This window comes from Pinus tabuliformis, chromosome X (assembly GCF_031772625.1).
Source record: "Pinus tabuliformis cultivar Carrire ecotype Pingquan chromosome X, CPIR1, whole genome shotgun sequence".
Taxonomy (NCBI): Eukaryota; Viridiplantae; Streptophyta; class Pinopsida; order Pinales; family Pinaceae; genus Pinus; species Pinus tabuliformis.
This window is the reverse complement of record NC_142308.1, coordinates 948,081,108-948,100,135: the sequence shown is the minus strand read 5'-3', so window position 1 is coordinate 948,100,135 and position 19,028 is coordinate 948,081,108.

Sequence of the window (19,028 nt, the reverse complement as noted above, 5' to 3'; positions counted from 1 at the left end):
GGCAGAGGAGTTGCCCGGAAAGTTATGGAAATTCCGGTCATAGTTAGAAAAAATCCGGCAAGGATTTTTGTAAATCCAAATTATAGTTTAACAACTTCAAAATGTTAGTTGTCCTAGACGTTTTTTATGGTGCTGAATTCATTTCCACCATCAAAAACATGATTCAAATACTACCTCTACAAAAATTTTGAAAAATTTTCACCCAAATTTCCACTACTTTTAACCATATAAACAATTCCTCCACCTCGACTCCATTTTCAAGTACTGATAAAGCTTGCGATTCAATTTGCAAGTTTAAGGTCTTCAAATGGTGCTGTAAATTCGAACGTGATGAAAATGGAATATAAAACATAGATCCACTTTAGATTTGTTTAACTTTTACATGAATAAATCTGTGTGGGGCCTAGAATATAGAAATAGTATTATGATGAAAATGGAATATAAAGTGTAGATCCTCTTTAGATTTGTTTCACCTTTACGTGAATAATCTGTGTGCGGCCGACAATTTAGAAATAATATTATATACCGATGGATTTGTAAAAGAAAGCAGGGGCCAGGTAAATAATTGGTTAACCCATTATAATTCTTAAGTTTGAATTTGAAAAAAAAATGATTATTTAAAATTTTATGAAATTCTTTTTGGCAATATATTCAAATATATCATTTTTCCGATATAATATTTTAAATCATTAAAATGCATAATTTATAATATTGAAAATTATAAAAATTGTTTTAATTATAAATATGGCAAATAAAATAATATGTTGGATTAATTAGAAATTGTTTTAATTATAAATATTGTAAATAAAATAATATGTTGGATTAATTAGTTTAGTTTTATATTTAGAATAGCAAAGAGGATCGTAAACTTTAAGAATTTTTGTATTGATTGATTCACTCATCTACACTATAAATTATATGATATTTAATATAGAGTGAATTTTCAAAAAAATCCACATTACAATGAACCATTTTTTTTTAGTGGGGGAGAGAATCCCCGCTGAATACATCTTATATCGCCGAAGCGAGCAAATTCATCATACAATATTTATCACCGAAGCTAGAAAACTACGTCATCATCGAAGCAGAATACGTCATCATACGTCATCATCAATCACATTACGTCATCCTCAAACACATATGTGAACTTCCAAACGCTGCAGCAGCAATGCGCAAACGTAGTTGGGGGGTGCGAAAGCCAACCACCCCAACCACCACATCATGCACACGGGTGCAAATTACAATGAACCATATAAATTCCACTTTATCAAATATCTTATGTTCATAATGAAATAGTAAATTAAGTAGTTGCAAAAAATTCTTTAAAGATATACACTTATATTATCAATTGTGAATTACCTCTAATTTATGACATATAAGAACAACATCTATTAATACAGAATGTTAAATATAATATAAAATATTAAACGGTGTAGTTTAATATTTATTCAAAATCTCAATCTAAAAAGTCCACAATCCATTTTGAAAAAAACAAAAATCCATTTACTAAGACAATTTGCGCAATTTTTTTTAAAATTTGATAAATCTACGAATCTCCCAATTATAAAATTATAAATTATATATTTATAAAATTATAAATTATATATGTTTTTTACTTTACTTTATGAAGAAATAATTAGCATAAATTTCTAGGTATTTGATTTAAAACCGGCTCATTTCCTGTAAATTTATTATTGCATAAAACGACATCACCGAACTGGAATTGACGTTTTAATTCGTAAATCGAATCAAACTATCGAATTTTCGATGTTTTTTTTGGCAATACGGCAGAATTTGGTAATTAGGATTTAAATAGAGAATTTGTTGGTTTGTATAGCATATACAAAGAAAAATTATAATAATACTAAGAAATTATAATAATAGTATTTTTTATTCATATTGATTAAATATATTATTTAATTTATATATGATATTAATTAATTTTCAATTAACTAATTAAATATTTATTTATATTATTTAAATATAGGTTATTTTAGTAATTAATTATTTTTTATTAATTAATTATATATTTAAATATGGTAGTAAGTATATGACTGATTTACTAACTATTTAATCAATTATGTTCACTTCTCAAAAATGTAGGATAAAGATGATATTTGATTTTATTATTTAAGAAAATCAGTGAAATATATATAAAATTCATCATGGTATTTATATATATTATTTTTGGTTTTTGATTTATGGATTTGGAGTATGTTTAACTAATAATTAACTTGCTACTTTTCATCTAGTTCGTTGGGTATCATTTTATTCTCATCCAATCGATAAAATGGAAAGACAGTAGACCAAAAATTAACCAATGCTCAAAACCCACCTGTGTTGGAATGGTGTTGCTTGTTACTCTTTCACCTACCACCACGTTTCGTTTTGTCCGCATTTTCATGCGCCTAGTCTAACGACGCAGAGGAGTTGTTCTGGAAAGTTATGGAAATTCCGGTTATATTTAGAGAAAATCTGGCAAGGATTTTTGTAAATCCAAATTATAGTTGTTAAACTTCAAAATTTTAGTTGTCTTAGACGTTTTTTATGGTGCTGAATCCATTTCCACCATCAAAAACATGATTCAAATACTACCTCTACAAAAGTTTTGAAATTTTTTCACCCGGATTCCCACCACTTTTAACCATCTAAACAATTCCTCCACCTCGACTTACCAAATTCCTCCGTATCGGTGAAAAAATACGTTAATTCGCGAGTTCCATTTGGTAAGGCGATTAATTCGGTGAATTCCAATTCGGTACGGTGCAACATTTTTGTCAAAGTCCCCTGCTCCAGTTCGTTGTCTCCTACTTCATCCCTTAACTTGAACGTGTTTCGCACCGGAACATGAATACATGATGTGTTTCGTTACACTGAACAATGGCCTGTGCTTCGTTAACAATGGCCTGTGCTTCGTTACACCTAACAATGGCCATACTCATTGTATACGGTAAATAGATCTGGAAGTTTGATATATACACATCCACATGGTTGACTAAATTAAGGGATTTTCAAACATTGTTTAAATATATTTTATAAATTCAGAAGATGGTGGTGTACTTCTGTAAAAAGTATTGATTTATTTATTTTACTTATTTTGTTAAAAAAATAAAATTTACATTTATTTCATTAAATTAAAAACTTATTTTTTAATGGTTGAATTAGTGGAAATAGGTCATTGAACTTACCTTTTAATTGTTGAATAGGAATCTGTAAGGTAAATTTTTAATTCCAACTTTACTTTGCTGATGTATTGGAAGAAATTTTTAATTCTAGCTTTTCTTTGTTGATCCTTTGGAAAAAGTTTGGATCTGCGCAACGTTGGTGAAAATAATACAGGGAAGGGCAAAACAAGTTTGAAACTAGGCAACCTTAGTGGAAAATTGAAATAATGTAGAGAAATGCAAAGCTAATGCTAAGATCAATTATCTTATCTATATATATATATATATTATTTTTTTGTTGTTTTTTTTTCCTATAAAAATCGTTGTTGTTGTTGCTGATTTTTTTTTTTTCAATGAGAAATATCAACTTGCTTAATTCATTATGTGATTACAGAAGCTTGAATACAGAAAATACCAACTTTTTCTATCTTAACAAATTGATAATTCTTATTGGAAAATATATATATATATATATATATATATATGTTTAAAAAAAAAAAATCTATATTAGAAAATTTTATAAAATGACAAATTGCAATTAAGAAAAAGATAATTCTTAGCTTGCAAGAAATCATAAAATGGCAAATTGGTTGCAAATCAATCTCTTGTATAAAACATATAATAACAATAACTTCTATTTTGGAAAAAAATCAACTTATACAACTTTTATATTTTTATTAAAATTTTGAATATAATGATTGTTTACATAAATTTTAAATAAATATATATATAAGTATTTGTAAGATGTATAATGTCAAATTTTTTCCGTATTAAATTTTATAGAGTCAAATTTTTTTCCATATCATATGAATTCGAATCTGAATCCGAATCCGAATTCGAATTTGGTAACTATGTTTTGTAGTAGTGATAAAGCGTGCGATTCAATTTGCAAGTTTAAGGTCTTCAAATGGTACTGTAAATTCGAACGTGATGAAAATGGAATATAAAATATAGATCCACTTTAGATTTGTTTAACCTTTACATGAATAAATCTGTGTGCGTAGAATATAGAAATAGTATTATGATGAAAATGGAATATAAAGTATAGATCCTCTTTAGATTTGTTTCACCTTTGCGTGAATAAATCTGTGTGCGGCCGACATTTTACAAATAATATTATATACCAATAGATTTGTAAAATAAAGCAGGGGCCAGGTAAATAATTGGTTAACCCATTATAATTATTAAGTTTGAATTTGATAAAAAAAAATGATTATTTAAAATTTTATGAAATTTTTTTTTGGGCAATATATCTCTTATATATATTAAATATATCATTTTTTTTGATATAATATTTTAAATCATTAAAATGCATAATTTATAATATTGAAAAACATAAAATTGTTTTAATTATAAATATTGTAAATAAAATAATAGGTTGGATTAATTAGTTTAGTTTTATATTTAGAATAACAAAGAGGATAATAAGTTTTAAGAATTTTTGTATTGATTGATTCGCTCACCTATATTATAAATTATATGATATTTAATATAGAGTGAATTTCCAAAAAAATCCACATTACAATGAACCATATAAATTCCATTTTATCAAATATTTAATGTTCATAATGAAATAGTAAATTAAATATTTGCAAAAATTCTTTAAAAATATACACTTGTATTATCAATTGCGAATTACTCATATACCAAACTAAACCCACCTCTAATTTATAACATATAGAAACAACATCTATTAATACAAAATGTTAAATATAATATAAAATGTTAAACAGTGTAGTTTAATATTTATTCCTTGCTGTTAGCGAGGTGAATTTGCAGGGTCATTGGGTACGCCAGATGCATTTGCTTTGTCACTGGGTTGGTAAGGTCTGTGAGGAAGATTTAGGAATTAGGAGTGCGTTCTGGCAAGGGGCACTGGTCGCCCGCTCGTGGAACGAGCCCTCAGGACTGGTTCTGGTTCCTGAGCGAGATTGGAGGCCGCATTCGGACCTGCCACTGGGAGCAGCGTTGATTTGGGCGACTATCCAGAGCATTGACGGTGACAGCAGGCCGCGAGACAGGCTGCGAATGGGTAGCAGGAGAGGAGGAATTCAGGGACGCGCTCCGCCGAGAGATGACCATCACTCCCCCTCTTCCTCAATTGAGGTCACCTCCCATCCTCGTTGGTTTCAGGACAGCAACGACGAAGTGGGAGGGCAGAGGGAGAGTAGCCCAGCTGAGGGAGACAGTCGCAGGGAGCTTCCAATTCTCAGGTATCGCCTCCCCTGTCCGCATGTTAATTCCTCTCTGATTGTGACAATTGAAGTTGAACATGATTTGGAGCCTCAACAACAAAAGCAGCACAACAGCAGGGATGAATCCCCTATTGCCTGCCTGCCCATGGGTGGAGAGAGCGGAGGAGTTCAGCCTGTGCTTGTACCGGGGATGGGATGGTCTGTTCCGTATACTGCAGGAGAGAGGAAACTGGAAAGACCAGGCCTCCATATGAATCCAGACGCAGGCCCCTCGGTTCCCGTAAACCTTCATCCGCCGGATTTGAGCAAAGGAAAACAGAAAATGGAGGACTTAGATTTCAATTTGGATTATGTTGCTGATTCCCTGGTGCATGCGGCTCCCTGGCCAGGTCCAAGGGAACTTGCCAGAAATGACAGTCCTCACAAAATCATCCAGCTCTAGGATTCTGAGAACACGCTTCACTTCGGATGCCGAATTAAAGAGCAGCTCCAGTCTACGAATGAAGAATGATGTTGCTATGGTATTTTTGGATTTTTGTCTCAATTTCCATATGTCGGCCTTCCTGTCCAAGTGTCCAATGTATGTGTTCAGTGTTATATGTCTGTGTCCAAGTGTCAATATGTTTATGTGTTTCTTCTGTTCAGTCCAGCCATGGACAGTTTATCAGTGTCATGTAATAGAGCTCGCGGGTGCTGCAATGTGGGCAAGGCCAAAGAGACTGAGAAATCTTAAACCTTGCCCTATGTAATCTTTTTGTATATATGTTTTACACAGTTAATAGAAGTAGTCATATTCAGAAAAAAAAAAAAAATATTTATTCAAAATCTCAATCAAAAAATCCCACAATTCATTTTGAAAAAAAAAAATCCATTTACTAAGATAATTTGGGCAATTTTATTTTAAATTTGATAAATCTACCCATTATAAAATTATAAATTATATATATATATTTTACTTTACTTATGAAGAAATAATTAGCATAAATTCCTATGTATTTGATTTAAAACCGGCTCATTTCCTGTAAATTTCTTATTGCATAAAACGACATCACTGAACTGGAATTGACGTTTTAATTCGTAAATCGAATCAAACTATCGAATTTCCGAATCTTTTTGGCAATACGGCAGAATTTGGTAATTAGGATTTAAATAGAGAATTTGTTGGTTTGTATAGCATATACAAAGAAAAATTATGATAATATTCAGAAATTATAATAATAATAATTTTGATTTATATGGATTAAATATATTATTTAATTTATATATGATCTTAATTAATTTTCAATTAATTAATTAAATATTTATTTATGTTATTTAAATATAGGTCATTTCAGTAATTAATTAATTTTTATTAATTAATTATATATTTAAATATGGTAGTAGGCATATGACTAACTTACTAACTATTTAATCAATTATGTTCTCTTGTCCCTATCCATCGGTCTAGTCTAGTTAGCCGTTTTCTAGTCAAATATAGTTGTTAGCCAGTCTAGCTGACTAGTTCAATATAGCCGTTGCCTGGTCAAATATAGCCGTTGGATGTTCTGCTCTATCTATTTAACATGCAGCTTAGATCTGATTCTTCAACTTGTCTCGACGATGAACCACACTCGTTGGTTTGAAACGCGTCGACAAATGCATTCGAATGTGATATACGCCGAAAAAACTTCTCAAAAATGTAGGATAAAGATGATATTTGATTTTATTATTTAAGAAAATTAGTGAAATATATATAAAATTCATCATGGTATTTATATATACTATTTTTGGTTTTTGATTTATGGCTTTGGAGTATGTTTTAAAATTGATTGTTTTATATTATTTTTTGTTTTTTGGTTTATGGGCTTGGAGTATGCTTTAAAACTGTTTTTGTTTGGTTAAGAGTTTGTCTTCCTTATGTAGGTATAAAAATTATATTTCAAAACACCTTACTCAATACTAAAAACAACAATAGGTATGCATACAAAATGAAGAAATAATTAATTAATAAAACAAAATAATTACAAGAGAAATTATGGCCTCTTTATTCCTCACACTCACTCACACACTTCTATATACATACATGCCTCATAGGCTCACCTCAATTTATACAAATGGATTAGAACCCAAGATAGATTCTAAATCCCTAAACTAACTCTCAAAATATTTCTCTTGATCCTTAACATCTCTCATCTTATCTCTTATCCCTAGATAAAAGCTAACTAATCCATAATCTTCTCAAACCTTCCACAATACTCTCGAATCTTCTCCTATTTATAAGATTTATCATTCTCTCCTAAAAACTATAAGGAAAACACATTAATTAATTAAATATGAGCTTTGTAAACTAACTCTCTAAGTAAAAACTTAACCTAGGTTAGATGCACCTGCATCAGACTCCCCAAGTAAAAAGAATTCATGGTCTCCCGACCATATGTATTCATAACTCATTATACATCCTCTTGGATCCCACACTTTAGTTTGTCATTGATCAATTGCTTGGTCATATTATTGCCATTCTGTTGTTGTCTTTTTCTGTCTTCTAGTATTCCAAACATTATGTTGTAGTTGTCATCCCTTTTTGCCGATGTATATTTGTGTAGTCAGATGTATCTTGTTGTTATCATTGCTTTTTGTTTGTTCAATGGACATCTTCTAAGATTCTTTCAACATCGGCTTCTTCATTTCTCAATTTTGATATCTAACTTGTCTTTGTAGGAATTTACAGGGTAAGTTCCTCATATAGAACACCAAAGGACACTGCTCACAAACAGATCACAGATCAATACACCAATATTCTTGACATGGTTAAAACCCTCAAAGAGGGAAAAAGTCCATGGCCTGAGCCAACGCGGCCACTTCAAACAATTTATTAATAAAAGAAAGAAAATTTACATAAGCTTCTTTCATGAACGGTTACCCTACAAATGACCCTTTGTGCTCTTTAAATAGTGATCATAGACCAATCGGGTGTTAAGCCACAGATCAAGTGTCGGTAATATCGAGGAGAGAATGAACCGTCAGATCACTTCATGTCTATAATATATCGTGACCATTGGATTGTAAGTTACAAATGTACATAGTAAAGAAACACACTTTACTTAAGTCTACACTAGACCAAGTTATACTTAACTATTTCCTGTGTGTCAGAATATCCTAACATCCCCCCTTAAGAACAACTTGGGATAGGATTGAAGGATGTACAAATATGACACAATAGGAGAAGGAAGGAGGCATTAGAACCTATCCCCCCTTAGTGACAACTTCTTGAACTCCAACCATAAATCGAAGTTTAGTAAGCTTCGCCCCTATGAGAGCCTTTGTAAAGATGTCTGCAACTTGATCATCGGTTGAAAAATATTGCACTTCAAGAACATGGTCATGAATGAGATTTTTGATGAAGTGCATGTGTAGTTCAATGTGTTTGCTGTGTTGATGTTGGACTGGATCTTTGCATAGTTGAATGGCACTTTTATTATCACACCAAAGTGTAGTCAGATGCTGCTGCTGAAAGCCAAACTTTAACAGGATCTAACAAAGTCACAGGGCTTCCTTATTAGCTTCTACGATGCCCCGATACTCTTCTTCTGCTGAAGAAAGAGAAATGACACTTTGTTTCTTGCAAGCCCATGTAATAGGTCCAAAACATACAAGGTTGGAGTCTATTTGTATAAAGCCAGTAGGTTGTTCCATATAGATTTCTTCATGTAAGTCCCCATGCAAGAAGGCAGATTTAACATCCATCTGATGGACTTCCCATTTGAAAGAGACAACAAGGGAAAGAAAAAGGCGGATAGAGTTCATTTTGGCAACAGGGGAGAAGGTTTCAGTATAGTCAATGCCTTCAACTTGTGAAAAACCCTTAGAAACAAGATGAGCTTTATGTTTATCAACTTTTCCATCTTGTCCATAATTGGTTTTGTAAACCCATTTGCATCTAACAAGTTTTTGTCCCTTTGGAAGAGGAACAAGATCCCATGTATCATTTGCCAATAATAAACAATATTCTTCATTCGTAGCTGCGTCCCAATCTGGATGGCCTAAAGCTTCTGCAAAGGTGTCAAGATCATAATTCGCTGAAGCTTGAGCTAGTAAAGAAGTGGCTTTATCGAACTGAGAACGTGTATGTCATTGATCTGTAGGATCACCTGCAAGAGCGCCTATTGCATCCTGAGTAGCACAGACCCATTTTGGAAGCTGAGGAGCTGAAGGAGGATCCTGAGAGGGTGGGGGGGGATTGTCATCCTCGCTATCATCATCTGAAGAATAAATATTTCCAGAAGTAGAAGGGATAGAGAGAGGTGGCACATCTGCCGAACTAAGCTCGTAGGCGAATATATTTTCAGCAAACTTTACATCTCCTTTAATGATAACATTTTTGGACTTAAGTGGAATAAGTCTATATCCTTTGACATCTTCAAAATACCCAACAAAAATACACTTTTCACTCTTAGGTTCTACAGCTTTATGTTTCTCATCTAGAATATGGACCCATGCTTCACTTCCAAAAACACGAAAGTGACTTACATCTAGTTTAATTGAGCTCCATGCTTCTTTTGGAGTGATATTCTTTAAAACCTTAATAGGAGTGCGATTTACTATGTAATTTGCACAGTTAATTGCTTCTGCCCAAAAATTAAGACTAAGTCACTTCGATTGAAGCATACAATTAGCCATTTCCTTTAAGGTGTGATTCTTGCTTTCAGCTACACCATTTTGTTGTGGAGTATATGGAACAGTACGTTGCATTTGAATTCCATTCTCAGTGCAAAAGTTGATGAATTTGTTGTTAACGTATTCTCTTACATTATCAGATCTTAGCTTAAGAATTTGATGTCCATATTGTTTTTCATCAAAGGCCTTAAAGACCAAGAACATGTTAAATACTTCACTCTTGAGTTTTAAGAAGTATACCCAAGTGCGTCTGGTGAAATCATCAACGAAAGTTAAGAAATACTTGTAGCTAGAGAATGAAACAACTGGAAGTGGACCACATAAATCAATATGCACAAGCTGTAAAGGGGCTGAGGTGTGCCAGGAGGCACGTTTTTCAAAACTATCCCGATGATGTTTTCCAAGTATACATCCGGAACAAACACCATCTCTACAAGATACCATAGGAAGACCTGTCACCATATTTTTTTTACATAGATTTTGAAGAGAGCGATAGTTTAAGTGACCAAATCGCTCATGCCAAAGTTTGCTCACTTCATCATTATGAGCAACAAATACTGAGGGAAGAGTTGATGACCCAAAGTTGTTAAACTTATACAACCTTGTAGGATCATCAGCAATGCCAGTAGCTAAAATCTGTTTAGGATCTCTTAGGTCCTTAATTACAACATCATGAGGTGAAAATTCAACAGTTTTACCTTCAACTGAATGAGTTATCTGATACACAGATAGAAGGTTGCAGGATAAGGTTGGAACACATAATACATCATTAAATTGACCATTTTCTAGATGAACAGTTCTAATCCCTACAACACTAAGAGATCTATTATCACCAACATATATATTTTTGGTGTTACAATCATTTAAAGAAGAAAACATGGCTTTGTTTTTGGCCATGTGATAAGAAGTTCCAGAATCAATGAGCCACTCATGAGAATGAGAAGAAGAAGAAACATTTAGTGCATAACCAGACTGAGATGCTTGACAACCACATGCAGAAAGTGTTATTTCTTAAGATGAGGTTGAAGTTGAAGAGTGCTCCAAATGAATGTTATACTTCTTCATTGCTGCTTCCAAGTCTTCCATCTTCTTAAAGCATTTGGATTCTAAGTGGCCATCTCGATTACAAAAGTGGTAATGTCTATCAGTCTTCTTCCCTTTGTTTTTATTTACCTTATCATTTTGTTGAAATTATTTTTCATTTTGAGACTAAAATTGCTTAGGACCCTTGTTTGGTTTAGGACCATTCTTTTTAGGATACTGCTTCTTAGGATTCTTTGAATTTGGTTGTTGTTGGGTGGTTAAGGATTTCTTCGAAGAGTTTCCAAGATTAAGAAGACCAAGATGTAAGAGTTTTTCTTGTTCTCTTATTAAAGAATCACAAAAGGCATCAAAAGAGGGGGACTTGTAGTCTTGTCCTTGAGAAATAAAGGTTTCTCTAGTAGAATGGAAGGTGGAAACAAACACAGAGTAGACTGGTCCCAACTTAGTAAAAATGGAATAGATAAGGCTGCCATCTTCTTTCTTAACTTTAACACCTTCCAAGAGAAGTCTAAGGGTCTTGACCTTGGACAAAAAATCTTCAATGGAATAAAAATTATTGGGGTCCAACGTAAGCAACTCATTTTCGATTTGATGGGCTCTAATTTCATTTTTAATTCCAAAAACTTTAATAAGATGTTTCATTGCTTCATTAGGGGTATCAAGTTCTGCGATATGGAATCTAAGGTCTAGAGAAATAGAAATCCCTATCAACCCACGTGCTTGATCTTGCCTATTTTCCCATTTGGCTGCCTTATCTTCATCTTTAGGTTTAGTTTCTTGGCCTGAGGCTATTCTATAAAGATCTTTACTTATAAGTAAATCCACAATGTAGGACCACCATTGGAAGTAGTTGGTGTTGTCAAGTATAACTTGGCATGTACTTTCCATTTTAATAGAATCTAAAGTTGTAGATGTTCAAACTAAGTGTTCCAATGGAAAGATCTCGAAAAATTAAGCTGATTAAAATAAACGACTCTGAAAACGGCTTCTGGATGAAGAAGTTATGGCTTTTTGAAGAAAAGTTGTTAAAGATGCTGACGAAGTGTGTGAATGCGCAGAAGTGAATGATAATATTATATTTAAACCTCCCCCACTTTTCCAAACCTAATCTAATTAACTCACTTTAAAAAAAAGATTTTATGTAACCCACTTTTATAAATAAGTGAAAGTCACTTTTACAATGGTACTTTATGAGCTACTCACTAAATTGTAACTTAAATAAAAGATAAAGAGACTTTAGAATTATAAGTGACTCACTCTTTATAATGGGTGAGAACACTTTTACATAAAGTAACTTTAAAACATAAGTTACATGTGCTTTTTGAAAAAGTAACTCAACAAAAAGAAAAACTTGAACTCAAGACCTCTATTCTCATAAAATAATTTTGGACCAAGTGAGCTAGTTTAAAATGTTATTAATTTTTGGAAAAGAGGAAGTGTGTTTTTTTTTTTTTTTTTTAGTCACTGAAGCTTTGGGGTGCGTGCTTGTTTGAAAAATCTATTTTTTCCTACAAAACAAAAAATCACACAACCCAACACGGACATGCAAAAAAACCAAACCTTATGGCTTGATATTAGCTTTCCCCGGAAACTATATATTTTTCTCAATGTTTCTGATTTTCCGAGATCACACTAAGGCACTGTGGAAAAGAGCATATGCATGAGAAAAATTCTTCTTTTCTATTTCTGATTTGGCCAGATCACACAGAGCCACGGGGCAAAGAGCATATGCAGAAATGAAAAGTATAAGTCTGGTGATAAAAACAGAGAGCTAAATAAACTGAAAAAAACAAAGAGATAAATAACTAAAACTACAAATAAAGACTGTATACCTTCATATCTTAAAAATGACGTAGCTAGGGCTACCAGAACCCTTTTCGCGTCAAACGAAAAGGGTTCCTCACTGGAACAGATGCTCCTAACACAATAAAGCAGTCCTCTCGGCCCAAAAGCAGTCAGAAACAATAGATCTAGGAAACGACAGTCGAACGCAGTTGTACCGGCTTCGGATTTGGATCACCAACAAATGCGGCCCTCAAATATCTCTGATATCATGTAGGAATTTATGGGGTAAGTTCCTTAGATAGAACACCAAAAGACATCGCTCACAAACATATCACAGATTAATACACCAGTATTCTTGACGTGGTTAAAACCCTCAAAGAGGGAAAAAGTCCATGGCCTGAGCCAACGTGGCCACTTTAGGAAATTTATTAATAAAAGAAAGAAAATTTACATAAGCTTCTATCATGAACGGTTACCCTACAAATGACCCTCCATGCTCTTTAAATAGAGATCATGGACCAATCGAGTGTTAAGCCACAGATTAAGTGTCAGTAATACCGAGGAGAGAATGAACCGTTGGATCACTTCATGTCTATAACATATCTTGACCATCGGATTGTAAGTTACAAATATACATTGTAAAGAAACACACTTTTCTTAACTTTACACTAGACCAAGTTATACTTAACTATTTCCTATGTGTCGGAATATCCTAACATCCCCCCTTAAGAACAACTTGGGATAGGATTGAAGGATGTACAAATATGACATAATAGGAGAAGGAAGGAGGCATTAGAGCCTATCCCCCCTTAGTGACATCTTCTTTAACTCCAACCATAAATTGAAGTTTAGTAAACTTCGCCCCTATGAGAGCCTTTGTAAGGATTTCTGCAACTTGATCATCAGTTGAACAATATTGCACTTCAAGAACATGGTCATGAATGAGCTTTCTGATGAAGTGCATGTGTAGTTCAATGCGTTTGCTGCGTTGATGTTGGACTGGATCTTTGCATAGTTGAATGGCACTTTGATTATCACACCAAAGTGTAGTCGGATGCTGCTGCTGAAAGTCAAACTTTGACAAGATCTAACAAAGCCACAGGGCTTCCTTACTAGTTTCTACAACGCCCCAATACTCTGCTTCTGCTGAAGAAAGAGAAATGACACTTTGTTTCTTGCAAGCCCATGTAATAGGTCCAAAACATACAAGGTTGGAGTCTATTTGTATAAAGCCAGTAAGTTGTTCCATATAGATTTTTTCATGCAAGTCCCCATGCAAGAAGGCATATTTAACATCCATCTGACGGACTTCCCATTTGAAAGAGACAACAAGGGAAAGAAAAATGCGGATAGAGTTCATTTTGGCAAAAGGGGAGAAGGTTTCAGTATAGTCAATGCCTTCAACTTGTGAAAAACCCTTAGCAACAAGACGAGCTTTATGTTTATCAACTTTTCCATCTGGTCGATAATTGGTTCTGTAAACCCATTTGCATATAATAAGTTTTCGTCCCTTTGGAAGAGGAACAAGATCCCGTGTATCATTTGCCAATAATGAACGATATTCTTCATTCATAGCTACGTCCCAATCTGGATGGCCTGAAGCTTCTGCAAAGGTGTTAGGATCATAATTTTCTGCAGCTTGAGCCAGTAAAGAAGAGGCTCTATCGAATTGAAAACGTGTATGTCACTGATCTGTAGGATCACCTGCAAGAGCACCTATTGCATCCTGAGTAGCACAGACCCATTTGGAAGCTGACGAGCTGAAGGAGGATCCTAAGAGGGTGGGGGGATTGTCATCCTCGTTGTCATCATCTGAAGAAGAAATATTTTCAGAAGTAGAAGGGATAGAGAGAGGTGGCACATCTGCCGAACTAGGCTCGTAGGCCAATATATTTTCAGCAAACTTTACATCTCTTCTAATGATAACATTTTTGGACTTAAGTGGAATAAGTCTATATCCTTTGACATCTTCAAAATACCCAACAAAAATACATTTTTCACTCTTAGGTTCTAAAGCTTTATGTTTCTCATCTGGAATATGGTCCCATGCTTCACTTCCCAAAACACGAAAGTGACTTACATCTAGTTTAATTGAGCTCTATGCTTCTTCTGGAGTGATATTCTTTAAAACCTTAATAGCAGTGCGATTTACTATGTAATTTGCACAGTTAATTGCTTCTGCTCAAAAATTAAGACTAAGTCCCTTAGATTGAAGCATACAATTAGCCATTTCCTTTAAGGTGTGATTCTTCCTTTCAGCTACACCATTTTGTTGTGGAGTATATGGAATAGTATGTTGCATTTGAATTCCATTCTTAGTGCAAAAGTTGATGAATTTGTTGTTAATGTATTCTCTTCCATTATCAGATCTTAGCTTAAGAATTTGATGTCCAGACAAAGGCATTAAAGGCCAAGAACATGTTAAATACTTCACTCTTGATTTTTAAGAAGTATACCCAAGTGCGTCTGGAGAAATCATTAATGAAAGTTAAGAAATACTTGTAGCCAGAGAATGAAACAACAGAAAGTGGACCACATAAATCAATATGCACAAGCTGTAAAGGAATGAGGTGTGCCAAGAGGCACATTTTTCAAAACTATCCCGATGATGTTTTCCGAGTATACATCCGGAACAAACACCATCTCTGCAAGATACCATAGGAAGACCTATCACCATATTTTTTTTTACATAGATTTTGAAGAGAGCAATAGTTTAAGTGACCAAATCACTCATGCCAAAGTCTGCTCACTTCATCATTATGAGCAACAAATACTGAGGGAAGAGTTGATGACCCAAAGTTGTTAAACTTATACAACCTTGTAGAATCATCAGCAATGCCAGTAGCTAAAATCTGTTTAGGATCTCTTAGGTCCTTAATTACAACATCATGAGGTGAAAATTCAACGGTTTTACCTTCAACTGAATGAGTTATCTGATACACAGATAGAAGGTTGCAGGATAAGGTTGGAACACATAATACATCATTAAATTGACCATTTTCTAGATGAACGGTTCTAATCCCTACAACACTAAGAGATCTATCATCACCAACATATATATTTTTGGTGTTACAATCATTTAAAGAAGAAAACATGGCTTTGTTTTTTGCAATGTGATAAGAAGTTCTAGAATCAATGAGCCACTCATGAGAATGAGAAGAAGAAGACACATTTAGTGCATAACCAGATCGATATGCTTGACAACCACATGCAGAAAGTGTTATTTCTGAAGATGAAGTTGAAGTTGAAGAGTGCTCCAAATGGATGTTATACTTCTTCATTGCTACTTCCAAGGCTTTCATCTTCTTAAAACATTTGGATTCTAAGTGGCCATCTCGATTATAAAAGTGGCAATGTCTATCAGTCTTCTTCCCTTTGTTTTTATTTACCTTATCATTTTTTTGAAATGATTTTTCATTTTGAGACTGAAATTGCGTAGGACCCTTGTTTGGTTTAGGACCATTCTTTTTAGGATACTGCTTCTTAGGATTCTTTGAATTTGGTTGTTGTTGGGTGGCTAAGGATTTCTTATAAGAGTTTCCAAGATTAAGAAGACCAAGATGTAAGAGTTTTTCTTGTTCTCTTATTAAATAATCACAAAAGGCATCAAAAGAGGGGGACTTGTAGTCTTGTCCTTGAGAAATAAAGGCTTCTCTAGTAGAATGGAAAATGGAAACAAACACAGAGTAGGCTGGTCCCAACTTAGTAAGAATGGAATAGATAAGGCTATCATCTTCTTTCTTAACTTTAACACCTTCCAAGAGAAGTCTAAGGGTCTTAAACTTGGACAAAAAATATTCAATTGAAGAAAAATCACTGGGGTCCAATGTAAGCAGCTCATTTTCAATTTGATGGGCTGTAATTTCATTTTTAATTCCAAAAACTTTAATAAGATGTTTCATTGCTTCATTAGGGGTATCAAGTTCTGCGATATGGAATCTAAGGTCTGGAGAAATAGAAATCCCTATCAACCCACATGCTTGATCTTACCTATTTTCCCATTTAGCTGCCTTATCTTCATCTTTAGGTTTAGTTTTTTGGCCCAAGGCTATTCTGTAAAGACCTTTACTTCTAAGTAAATCCACAATGTAGGACCACCATTGGAAGTAGTTGGTGTTGTCAAGTATAACTTGGCATGGACTTTCCATTTTAACAGAATCTAAAGTTGTAGATGTTAAAACTAAGTGTTCCAATGGAAAGATCTCGAAGAATTAAGCTGATTAAATAAACGGCTTCCGGATGAAGAAGTTATGGCTTTTTGAAGAAAAGTTGTTGGAGATGTTGACAAAGTGTGTGAATGTGCGGAAGTGAATGATAATGTTATATTTAAACCTCCCCCACCTTTCCAAACTTAATCTAATTAAATCACTTTAAAAAAAGATTTTATGTGACCCACTTTTATAAATAAGTGAAAGTCACTTTTACAATGGTACTTTATGAGCTACTCACTAAATTGTAACTTAAATAAAAGATAAAGAGACTTTAGAATTATAAGTGACTCACTCTTTATAATGGGTGAGAACACTTTTACATAAAGTAACTTTAAAACATAAGTTACATGTGCTTTTTGAAAAAGTAACTCAACAAAAAGAAAGACTTGAACTCAAGACCTCTATTCTCATAAAATAACTTTGGACTAAGTGAGCTAGTTTAAAATGTTATTAATTTTTGGAAAAGAGAAAGTGTTTTTTTTTAGTCACTGAAGCTTTGGGGTGCATGTTTGTTTGAAAAAGCTCTTTTTTCCTACAAAACAAAAAATCACACAACCCAACACGAACATGCAAAAACACAAAACCTTATGGCTTGATGTTAGCTTTCACCAGAAACTATATATTTTTATCAATGTTTCTGATTTTCGAGATCACACTAAGGCACTGCGGAAAAGAGCATACGCATGAGAAAAATTCTTCATTTCTGTTTCTGATTTGCCCAGATCACATAAAGCCGTGGGGCAAAGAGCATATGTAGAAATGAAAAGTATAAGTCCGGTGATAAAAACAGAGAGCTAAATAAACCGAAAAAAAAACAGAGAGATGAATAACTAAAACTGCAAATAAAGGTTGTATACCTCCAGATCTTAAAAATGACGTAGTTAGGGCTACCAGAAACCTTTTCGCATCAAACGAAAAGGTTTCCTCACTGGAACAGATTCTCCTAACACAATAGAGCAGTCCTCTTGGCCTGAAAGTAGTCAGAAACAATAGATCTAGGAAACGACAGTCGAACACAGTTGTACTGGCTTCGGATTTGAATCACCAATGGATGCAGCCCTCAAATAGCTCTGATACTATGTAGGAATTTACAGGGTAAGTTCCTCAGATAGAACACCAAAGGAAACCGCTCACAAATAGATCACAGATTAATACATCAGTATCCTTGACGTGGTTAAAACCCTCAAAGAGGGAAAAAGTCCATGGCCTAAGCCAACACGGCCACTTCAGGCAATTCATTAATAAAAGAAAGAAAATTTACATAAGCTTCTCTCATGAACGGTTACCCTACAAATGACCCTCCATGCTCTTTAAATAAAGATCATGGACCAATCGAGTGTTAAGCCACAGATCATGTGTCGGTAATACCGAGGAGAGAATGAACCGTCGGGTCACTTCATGTCTATCACATATCATGACCGTCGGATTGTAAGTTACAAATATACATAGTAAAGAAACACACTTTACTTAACTCTACACTAGACCAAGTTATACTTAACTATTTCCTATGTGTCGAAATATCCTAACAATCGTTTGGCTGCACATTATTGTTTGTTTGCTGAAATTTGTTGTCGATCTTTATGCTTCCGTTGCGAAAGATTTGTTGATTTGAAGGCATGTTGTATTCCATCATAATTTCCTTTGCGTCACACTCTAGCTTTAGATTATCCAACCATTTTTCTAAGAAATTTAGTTATGTTGCAATATCTCTCATGTTGACATTTGGCCCATCATTTTCCAATTCATCAACAAATTGCTTCATTTATGTATCAATTGGTTGTTTAGCAACATATCCTGCATGCATAGACCAATGGTTAGATTTAAAAACATGAGGTTTGACAGATGAATCTGTCTTCAAGTCTTCATGATGATCTTCTGAACAATCTGTAGCGTTGTTTGTGGGAATCAAACCCACGTTCATTTCATCATTGTTCTCACCAAGCAATAATCCTTGCTCTGGTTCGCAAATATATATA